General features: G+C 40.1%; 1 long non-coding RNA gene across 1 annotated transcript; it reads right to left on the bottom strand.

The window, feature by feature from the left end:
• Positions 1-3,552: 3,552 nt before the first annotated feature.
• LOC110368481 lies at positions 3,553-6,147 on the bottom strand. Its single transcript, XR_002428114.2, has 3 exons — positions 5,744-6,147; positions 3,943-3,981; positions 3,553-3,708 (listed from the first exon to the last, which is right to left on the bottom strand). It is a non-coding gene; the product is annotated as an uncharacterized LOC110368481 (long non-coding RNA).
• Positions 6,148-8,216: the final 2,069 nt, after the last annotated feature.

Raw genomic sequence — 8,216 nt, 5'->3', positions numbered from 1 at the left:
AGTGCCCCTAAAACAATTGTGCCTCGTGTTTTCTTAGACATGATTCACCATTTTGTTCTCTGTTATTATCATCTTTAGCAGTTAAGATCTTGAAGTAAAAGCTACAGGTTTTAAGTTAAATGGATACAGAGCCAGAACAAAGTGAGACCAATATGGAAGAACCGCTGTGTACATCTAATAGTTTCTACCTCAGAAAGCAGTGGTGGTTAAGTGTAAGGTGCCCTTCCATATTGTTTCAATACATCTCCAGATGCCCAAACTAAATACATTTCCTAACAAAAGTATTCATACCCCTTGGATTTTTTCAAATCTCGTCAAAGAAGAACAACAAACAAACATTGTCTTGTTTTGGTCAAATATATCAAAAGAAAGTAACCCATTAGTGAAATAAAAGGACAATAATGTGTAGCATTCAAAGGTTTTTATCAATAAAATCTTCAATCATCATCATTTGCTAGTTTGACCTGCTCCAAATAAGTTGTTGGAAACAGCTTCAAAGTCACACCTATTTTATTAATCAGCTGACTAATGAAGCCATATTGAAGCCTTTTAAAGGGAACAGAAGTTTGTTTGTTTTTCATGTATATGGGAGAAGATATAATATGTGACTGAAATAGACTGATATCTCTGTCTTGGTTGTTTTTGGACAATAATATACTAGAAAAACTGCAGGGAGAAAACAATTGCACAGAAATCCTACAGCTAAAAAAATATAACAAAACAGGATTTATTTAAAAATATGTCCTATGAAGTGACATGCAATTTACTCCCCCAGAACATCATTAAGAATCTATTTTCTCATGCTTTTAAAATTGTTAAGGATTATGACATTAGAGGCTGACATATTTAGATTGGACAAAATGGACTGATTAAGAAAAAGGGGTCAGCAAATCACTTTCACAGTATTGTGAGATATTCTCCACCAATGTCATGTTTGGAACATCGATGTCATACGGTAGACTTCCTTGCATGGGAGAGTACACACTAGGTTCTATATAATGCTTATGTAAGTGATAAACGTCACTCTCTACTTCCTAATTTTACCCATCCTGCATTGATTTATGTATGAGAGTCCAGTACTGTAGCTGTAGTGTTCCTCTGGCTTGTTAGATTAAACATGTTAAAGTTTCAGTTTCAAGAGTAATTTTCTTCTTAAAGAAGTCTACAATAAAGGCGACCACTTTTACGGTGCAAAGAACCTCTTTAAAATGAAAACTAAGTCTTGCTGGTTGTAAAAGTCAAATAATAGTGGGTTTTAAGGCGAGATTTAAAAGCGGGCAGTGAAGGAGCCCCTCTTATGTGAAGGGGCAGGTTATTCCACAATTGAGGACAAACAATAGAAAAGTTACTGTCCCCTCTGAGCCTCACCTTAGACCTCGGTACCGCCAGGAGAACCTGCAATTAAGCTGACCTGGGAGGCCGAGAGGTAGTTGGGATGAAGAAGCTCAGAGAGGTACGGTGGGGCATCCAAAGACTTCAAAATAAGAATTTTAAAATAAACTCTAAAATGCACTGGGAGCCAATGAAGTGAGGCCAGAATAGGGATATTAAGCTCTGTTTTTTATTACCTGTTAAAATATGCAGAGCAGTGTTTTGAACCAGCTGTAGACGACAAAGCAAAGACTGATTCACTCCAACATAGAGTCCATTACAGTAATCCAGCTGGTATGAGCATGGATTACTGTTTCAAGGGGTTGTCTTGACAGAATTTCAATTTTGCCGGCTGCCTTAAGGGATAAAATCATGATCTAACAACTTTACAAAATGTAATGGGTAACATTGACTTGAGCAAAGCAGCTGCAGCTCATCAAGGCTCATCAGGAGGAGCTTAAATAAGAGCTGGTCACCTGAGGTAGATGCCAGATTGTTTTGCTTATGAGCGGCCATTGGACTCTCGTCTTGTTGTGTTATTTGCTTGTAAATGCTCCGACTGGAATGTTTCACCCTCAGAATCTGGAGACCCAATAATTCAGCCAACACAAGAGATGAATGTTTCAAACAGTTTATTGTAAAACTGGACTGGAAACCAGTGTTGTATAGTAACGGAGTAAAAATACTTCACTACTGTACTTAAGTATATTTTGGAGTACTTTATACTTTTCTCGAGTATAACATTTTTTAATAAATTTTACTTTTACTTCACTATATTTCTGAACTTAGTTGCATACTTTTACTCCAATACATTTACAATGTTTGGTTTAGTTACTCATTACAGAGAGAGAGAGAGACTCACGCACGCAAGTGTTTTGACCCCACCCACTGATTGACTGTGACCAAGTCGGGACTTGCCTGTGCTTGTTCATCACCACCAACAGGATAAGAAGCTGGTTCAGTGGTAAAGCAGGTTAAATTAACCTTATGGTATAGGTAAAGCATCTAATAGCAGAGAGTCCTAATTTTCTCAACTAAATGATAACCTGCAGCATTATCTATTAGCAGGTTTACCACTTCCTATGGGTTGACTAGACCTGGTTTATCACTTAACCATGTTAAGTATACACCCCCTTTGCCTGCACTTGGTTGTGTACAATTTTAAAGTGCATAACACTGACCTTACTTGAAGAAGGAAAACTGAAAGCTTACAAAAAGGTTGTATTTTCTGTCTAAACTTGGTCTAAATTTCTCCTGCACTTGGCTGTTTATATTATTTCAAGTGAATTTGACTTTCAAAGTTTACAAAAATCGCAAAAAATGTCATTCAAACTGCATTTGCTTTGTTTTACTTTTTACTTATACTTTTTATTACATTACTTGAGTACATCTATTTTTACAGTAATTTTCATACTTAATTACAAGACATTTCAGATACTTTAAGACTTTAACTCAAGTAACATTTCAGTCAGTGACTTGGACTTTTACCAAAGTCATATTTTGGAGAGGTACTTAGACTTTTACTTGACTCTGAAATTTCAGTACTTTATACAACACTGCTGGAAACCATATCAGGGTCACTGTAAGGAGGAGAGCTAGGTTAGTGGCCAGGAAATACTCAGTGAAGATGCAGAGACACTAAAAAAAGGCCACTAACCTTCTCAGATGATGGGAGATTGCACTAGCTCTGAAGATTGATCTATATGGCTCTGTCTTGGGGAACCGGATCACTGGGTGACTAATTCGGTTCTTGACGATGCTAGGCAGGGCAAGAGCAAGCAAGGAAATCGTAGTTGGTTCATAGGTTGTACACAGATAGATAGTCCACAGGGCAGAATTACCAGAAGAGCAAGGCAAGAGGGCATCCCGGGGTCCAGGCAAGAGAATTGGTAACAGCCCGACACATGCACCGTGCAGAGGTATCCAAGCAGGGCAGAGACAGGAGACAGGTCCGAGGTCCAAGCTTGGTTTGTTACCGATTGTCAGGAGAATTCAGACAAGGGAGCAGGCAGACAGGTTTGGTCGATAGGTAAGGCAGGAGGTCAGTGTCCAGAGATCAGAAGCCAGCAGGAGTATCCAACAGGGGTAAGGCAGGCAGGAGAAACAGGAACGAGACAGGTTAAAACACAGGAGATCAGAACAAGGAACGCTGGCTGGTTTGCTCACCCAATGGCTTTCAAGAATCTGGCACTTACACACTGGGAGGACCAGGAATACATAGTTCTCCACCAAGGTGCAACAGCTCCCAGTAATCAGAGCTGTCGCAGGTGTAGTCACTCACACTTGATTGCAGGTGAACCACAGGGAGCAGGGAATGACGTCATAGGACTGCAGCATCTCAGGCAGGAACAGACAGGAATCATTACACCGATACCTGCCTTCCTTGTCTCTCCTGAAGAAACTGGATCCTACCTTTGGTGTCCAAGTCCTGGGCTCCGGTGGACCGCTTCCTTGTTACTAGTTTCTCTTTGGAAAAAACCTGGATACTTTTCCTTTCCCCTCCACCGGTCCTCTGGCAGCCCTCCTGATATAAGCTGTGTGGATTCCTTTCACTACCCTCATTTCACTCACCTGTCTGTCCATCCTCCAATGGTACACAGCTCTCATCACCTGGAAGGAAAAAGACAAACATTACAACACTGCCAAACACCTGCCAACCTCAATTATGTGGGTTGACTCAACTTTACTTGGAGCTCTGGGCAAGACACTTCACCTGCATTGCCTGCTGACAGAGCATGTAGTGTAAGGGTTGTCAGACTTAATAAAGTGTTTTACAAGTACAAGCCATTTACCATAGTTATCGCCTGCTCCAGAGTCTGATGAATTGATGACATAGAGCTCTAGGGTGTTTTACAATTTCTCTGACCATTGCATGATCTGAACTTGGGGCGAAGCCTTCTGTGACATACACTCCTAGGAAGACTGTAGAATGACTGACTTGGTTTGGAAATGGTTTCATAACTCTTCTCAGATCGATGAACAACAAAAGAAGCTGTTGATTGATGCTGATTGCTGCATCTGTGGTAGCTATCTTGCAATCCAAAAGTTGCAAGAAAACATGTCGATGTACCCCTGGACGAGCCACAAGTTGCCTGCCAATCTGCATATTGGTATATGAATGTGTGCACATTAGTTAGTGTGACTGGGTGAATGTGGCACTAGTGTAAACTGTGCTGAGTGGTTGGTATGGTGAGAAAAGGGCTATCTATATATGCAAATTCAGTCAATTTGCTATATATTTCTACCCTTGATGTTGTGTAAGCACATTCCTCTATGGTCCACAGCAGCAAACTGCTAATACCCCTGCTGTTATAGATGTGGGAAATCTTGCTGTGGATCATTTAATCGATACATTTGATTAGGAGCACCTGCCTTAATCTTACAAGTTCAATTCAGTGGAAGTAGCAAGGGTGTACTTGATATTATCCAGTAACATTAGATGATAGCCAGTTGTGAAGAATGAGGCAACTAACCAAGAAAGACTCGCTAAAGATAAATGTCTGAAAAACCTGCTAAGCATACGATTATAGCAGTAAAAGGAGAAAGTTAATGTCGAAAGAAGACTTTCTGAAAGAAAGCGTGATTATATAGTTGACTGAGCCTTCACACACCAATGATCGGCTAAAGGTGGTTTCTCTGAGAAAGTCTCTCTGTAACAGCAGAAGATGTGGAATCATTTGAATGCCTGTCAGAGCGATCACATCACCAAACTCTTTGACCTTTGAGACTGAGCCTTAAAGAGGGTGGCAGAAGCTGTTTTCCCTGCGTCCTGTCAGATGGACAGATGTCTAATCTGCTCAAAGATGTGTCACATTGCCCTAAAGACATACAAGTCTATAGTATTGGGTTTTTGTGATTCCCATACATTTACACATTTTCATTTACAAATCACACAAAAACACATTTTTCAGTAAAATTCAGGCAAATTGAATGTATTCAACATTAACTTTAAACTGCACAGGCAGCGTTTCTTTAACAGCTGGACATTAGCTTGATTAATTCTATCACCAAACCCTTTTATTTGTGTGAATGAATACAGTTATATAGCTATTTTATGGGCAATTTATCAAATCTTATTTTCTCACATGCGTCAATTCGGCAGCAACTGGAATCTTTATGGGGTTTTGTTTAAGTTAAATACTGTGCAAGACAAAGTAACCTGCTTTTCTAAGATAAAATACAACTTTATTGACATTCATTATAAAATAGCACAATTAATTAAAGAATTTCCCCACATTGGTGCAAAACAAACATGTATTGGACCATATTTACAGAATAATAAGGACAGAGTAAACAATAGAATATGTGCAAACAATGAAACATTCAGCAAGTTTAGCCAAGAAATAAACAACACGTGCCTTGAAGATATTACCTCTGTTTTCATGTTGATCCTCATGGAGATACTCAAAAAGTTGAGTCAGTTTTTAGCTTTTCTTGCAGCCTCTAAGGTGTTAGTGTTCCATTGAAAGTCTGTGTCCATGTGAGTAAACCTCTGACTCAGCTCCAGGTGGCGAGGGGTCAAGTCCAGAAGTATTGTACTAAAGGCAGAGCTGAAGCTGACAAAGAGAAGCAGGATGGACCCCAGTGCTACAGGTGGGAGACGACAGTGCGGCACGCTGTGATGGTGTCGTCCTCCATCCGTCTGTGTAACTCTGCAAGCAAACTGAAAGAGGTCGGACAAGGGAGAGAAAGACAGGAAGGGATGTGACGCTGAGCCAGTTTCTTAAAACAGCTCATTATATAAGAAGGTGATACAGTTTTTAGTCAGTATTCAGGGTCATTTAAAGAGGGGGATTAGCTAAAATAACAAACATAAACAGTAAAGAGTTCCAAAAGTTTGAGTGTGTGGTAAAGGCCAAACCTTCCACATTAATACAAGATACTGTAGTAGCAATAGAAAAACACCCCCAAACAGACTTAAGACCTTCTCCTCAGAGATTATCCCCGCCTGTGAAAAGCCGCTGTAAGTACATGAAGAGTTGCTTTTACACAACTAATTAGTCTGGTTGTTTTCTAAAGCGGGTCCCGAGTGACTGATTGTTTTTTTTTATTATTGTCTCAGCTGATACTTACAGGTCAGCAGCATCCAAGGGCATTTTGTAACTTCCTCACAACAAGATTAGAGCTTCTTCCAAGAGCAAACTAACCAAATGGCAACAAGGAATTTAATGTTTGCTAAAGCAGCTACAACACGCTCCTCAGAGCCAGCAACAGCCTCAGATAACCACTTCTTATTGCTTCCCGATATCTGCTCACAGAAAACGGTGGAGTGCTTTTCCGCTTTTCATCTCTCAAATCTGTCCACAGGAGCAGCAAATGAGCACACAGCCTGGCCTCCTCAAGGTCGAACAGTGGCTCCAATTAAACAGAGCGGAGAAAAAGAAATCTTTTGCTTTTAATATAATTCAAGAGCTGTAAATATTTTCATTCTTCTTGGTGGAGAGGAATAATGGAGAGAAACTGAGGTTAGTTCAGAGCCTGGTATTCAGCAGGGATTAAAGAAAGCTAATGCTGACCTTTAAAAGTCAGAACCATCTTAGCCGTGAGTCAGTCGGCTCATTATTTTATGTGCTTCAAGACCTTGATGTCTCACTCGGCGTGATAATGCAAGACGTGTAATAACGGCAACAAGTTGGAGACATGCAGCAACAGAAATTTGTGAAATAGGATTTTGTTGACGTAAACTCAGACCAGAACCGTTTTTATTTAATCTATGAAAGCATGAAAAAGTTGCTTTGTGAACTTTGTGCAGTAAACCAGGAGCTTCAACAGAACTAAGGGAGAATATCCAGACATTTTCTCTACCATCAGAGGTCTTACAAAGAAAACTGTCATCTTTTTTTCTTTCACATGCTCAGAAAGGGGTCAATATAAACACCCTTGATTGTGGACATGTCTTTAAATCAAGGGTTCCCAAAATAGGTTCAATTCCTGCCAAGTTTAACCCCAAGTCACACTTCCATGCATGTGACCACAACATTTCTACTGTGAGCCAGGCTAACGATGAGCCTAACGCGACTCGCCATTGTGAGGGGTGATTACTTCCAGGTGAATTTAAGCTCTATAAAGCTTGGAACTCCACACTACTCCAGAAATGTTGGTAAGCGAAACGTCTTCAGATTCAGAATAGAAGTCCAGTTGTTTTGTTTTTAACCTTTTTTGGAGCTTGCTTGGTTCAAATGAATGCACTGCGGCTCGTTACAGACCTATCCAAGATGGCGGCCGCGCTGAAACGTCAGCTCTAGTCGGTAGCGCCTACCTGTGTACTGTCTATGGTGCCAAACCCTGCTGACAGTGTCGGCATTAATCCTCTTCCGGCTCTGTCGGATCCTTCCCCTCTGCAACCAGTAGTCCGTCCCACAGTCTCTGCTTTATAGCAGCACCTTGCTGCCAGAACCTCAGCAAAGTCCCGTTGGCATTAGCTGCTAATCTAGCAGAAAGTACAGCTCCAATTCCTAGTTTATGCTATTTTTGTTATAAACAGTATACTAGGAACAACTTACAGCACATCACAGTCAATAGAGTTTGTATACACAAACCTTTATTTGTATACATACATACAATATGAATGATCAAGACTCAAACATTCATCTGGGTGTCTTATTTTTCACTAATGAATCAAAGCCTTTAGATATATTTGCTGATGCATTGCTTTTCATGTCAAGTTTTTTTTTTTTTTTTTTTCTGATTCGTTGTTGAGTCATCAGCCGCTCTTTCATTACACTGCCAGCTGAAAAGAAGGTCATGAATTGCTCATTTTTTACCTTTCCTGAAGGAAAGACCTGTCATAAAGGTCAGTTCAAATCACAATATAATGACTAAAGAAACAAATGGGATCTTTTTGT

Source organism: Fundulus heteroclitus, chromosome 23 (genome assembly GCF_011125445.2).
Source record: "Fundulus heteroclitus isolate FHET01 chromosome 23, MU-UCD_Fhet_4.1, whole genome shotgun sequence".
Taxonomy (NCBI): Eukaryota; Metazoa; Chordata; class Actinopteri; order Cyprinodontiformes; family Fundulidae; genus Fundulus; species Fundulus heteroclitus.
This window is presented reverse-complemented; position numbering and strand designations above follow the sequence as displayed.